The sequence below is a fragment of the Cololabis saira genome, chromosome 21, assembly GCF_033807715.1.
Source record: "Cololabis saira isolate AMF1-May2022 chromosome 21, fColSai1.1, whole genome shotgun sequence".
Classification (NCBI taxonomy): Eukaryota; Metazoa; Chordata; class Actinopteri; order Beloniformes; family Belonidae; genus Cololabis; species Cololabis saira.
In genome coordinates this window covers 32,534,786-32,538,273 of record NC_084607.1, presented here as the reverse complement: position 1 = coordinate 32,538,273, position 3,488 = coordinate 32,534,786, and positions in this window count along the sequence as shown.

The following is a 3,488-nucleotide window of genomic DNA, read 5'->3' as shown; positions in this document are numbered from 1 at the left end:
ACTTCAAGAAATGTGGAGATTTGTTTCATTAACTTTATCTAATGGACAAAAATGTATCCTACCTACAGTTTTTGGATATATATTTATATATATGAGCTATGTGTGTGTGTATGTTTTTATATATATATATATATATATATATATATATATATATATATATATATATATATATATATATATATATATATATACACACACACACACACATATACACAGTACAGACCAAAGGTTTGGACACACCTTCTCATTCAAACAAATGGGGAAGTTTGTCCAAACCTTTGCTCTACTGTATATATTATATATCATGTACAGGTTACAGATGTTGGAAATGATATTAATTCAGGTTCAAAATAACTGCTTGTATCTTCACATATGAATTTTTTTGTTCAAGTCTATATTTCTGATAAGCTTTGTTAAAAAGTAGAAATGTTAACTATTCATAACACGTACACTGTGCTCAGCATCGATAACTACAACCCAGCAGATTTCACAAATATGGACATATATATATACATATATATATATATATATATATATATATACATATATATATATATATATATATATATATATATATATATATATATATATATATATATATATATATATAATGTGCACAGAATGTACACAGGATAAACCCTATAATGACAGAACAAAGATAAAATAAACTCATTTAGACATGTTTTTGATTTCAGTATAACATCTTTTAAGTTTTTTATTCTATTGTTTTGTGTATTATTTCATATGTCCGGTATATTTACAGAACTGTCTCAGAAAATTAGAATATTGTGATAAAGTCCTTTATTTTCTGTAATGCAAAAATGTCATACATTCTGGATTCATTACAAATCAACTGAAATATTGCAAGCCTTTTATTATTTTAATATTGCTGATTATGGTTTACAGTTTAAGATTAAGATTCCCAGAATATTCTAATTTTTTGAGATAGGATATTTGAGTTTTCTTAAACTGTAAACCATGATCAGCAATATTAAAATAATAAAAATATTTCAGTTGATTTGTAATGAATCCAGAATGTATGACATTTTTGTTTTTTTAATTGCATTACAGAAAATAAAGAACTTTATCAAAATATTCTAATTTTCTGAGACAGTCCTGTATATACATGTATATAGATGTATGGGAGTTTGTTTTGTTTTGGAACATGTGTATACATGAATAATCCCATAGAGCACAAGGGGAGGCCAGTAAGTTTGTATAGAACATTTATTGAGAGCAGATGGCCACAAGATGCTGTTGCTGCGAGCACACCACTGTCCACTCACTACAAAACTCACACATGCCCACAGACACACACACGCACATTTTCATACAGTGAATAGCTGAGCAACACATGACACGCTTGGCCTCTCTCAAGCACTCGCATACAGTCCCCTCCGAGCAGAGACACCAGACGGGTGTCCGGTCAGGTAAGCATAATATGGAGAATCAAAGAGGAAAAAATAAATAAATAGCTTTATGTTGTCTTTTTTGAAAGAACAGATGAACCATTAGCTCTGAACATACTTCACCATCTATATAGTTTTCTGCAGAGCTTCACTTTTGCTGCATGACCTCAGGGCTGACCTCGTAAATAACAGCTCGAGACAACCTGAGAGATGACCAAAATGAGACCGACGGAGCAGGGAGCCATTGCTGGACGCCGCCGCCAGATTACACATGACGAGCATTCACTATTTTATACCAGTGAAAAAGGTTTTGTGTCGGTATAATTTAGAAAAGATAAAAGGGGACGGGTACATTTCAAGATGTTCACTGCAAAAACACAAAATCTTACCAGGAAAATTTGTCTTATTTCTAGTTAAAATGTCTAATTTTTAGTCAAAAGAAAATCTCATCACACTTAAAACAAGAGTCATTACCAGAAAAATAACTTGTTATTTGACAATTTTCACTTGAAATAAGTAGAAAAATCTGCCAGTGGGACTAGATTTATCTTCTCATTACAAGCAAAAAAAATCTTGTTCCACTGGCAGATTTTTCTACTTATTTTAAGTGAAAATCTACTTGAAACAGGTGAAAAATTGTTGTTTTTTCCAGTGATGAGTCTTGTTTTAAGTGTAATGAGATTTCTTTGACTAAAAATGACATTTTAACTAGAAATAAGACAAATATTCTTGTTAAGATTTTGAGTTTTTGCAGTGTTGTTACCTGCTGTGTAAACCTTCTCTGGACGGGTGACCCTGAAACCACCTGGGTGTCTGTACACCAGACTGGACCCTGGTCCCATCAACTGGAGTTCAATCAACTGGCGCTCCACCAGCTGGACCACTCAGCTCGGACCACGGCTTATGCACCCTGGAGGGACTGAAGAGTCCCGCGCCTCTAAATTAGAGGAAACACACGTTTGTGTGCATTTTTGTGCAGTTTTTTTTCCAGGTTTATTGAAACGTGGTCATCTAGAACGATGTAAAATAAACCTAGTGAAGAATATTTGTCTTATTTCTAGTTAAAATGTCTCATTTTTAGTAAAAAAAAATCTCATTACACTTAAAACAAGACTCATCACTGGAAAAAACAAATATTTTCACCTGTTTCAAGTAGATTTTCACTTAAAATAAGTAAAAAATAATCTGCCAGTGGAACAAGATTTTTTTGCTTGTAATAAGAAGATAAATCTTGTTCCACTGGCAGAATTTTCTACTTATTTCAAGTGAAAATTTACTTGAAACAGGTGAAAATTGTCAAATAAGTTATTTTTCTGGTAATGACTTGTTTTAAGTGTAATGAGATTTTTTGACTAAAATTTTAACTACAAATAAGACAAATATTCCTGGTAAGATCTGGGTTTTTGCAGTGAGCTTGGGAGGTGAACCACTCCGGGCCCCCGAGCTCGGCTCCTAACCCCCACCAACCAGGGCCCGGGTGCCGCAAAAATGGCAGCTCGCTGCTCTTAGCATAACTAGCGATGGGTTATAAGCAGGGAACTCATTTCGGTTTGTTTGGTGAGATATATATACCGTCAAATAAGGTCATTTAAAGGTTGTGTGGAGGAGATGCATGCAGCGGCTGAATCTGCACGTTGGTTTTCGCAACTGCTGCTTAGTTTTGATGGCTGATGTTTCCTTTTGACCTGGACACGGTTGGATCTGCAAAACCCGTAGAAGTGTTGGGTTTTAGCTCCTCTCTCACAGGGCAGCCAGCCCCATGGCATCATGGGATTTATTACAACCCAAATGGGACCAACGTTTACATTCATCATGTTGTGCTGAAGACTTGACACCAGAGAGAGACAGAAACTGTGAGGGCATTCGGAAAATCCTTACTGAGGTCAATTCAATCATTTCTATTTTACCAAACTTTTTAGGGGGGGGGTCAAACCTGGAGGATGTCAGGATGTACTGTCGTTCTTGATGAATGCACTTCGTGCTGCAACTGCATTTTCTGCTCTGTTTTGCGTTTGCAGTGACTTGAATGTGTTTTAAGATCCATCACAGGAATTAAAAACAAGTTTTTCTTCGTCGCTA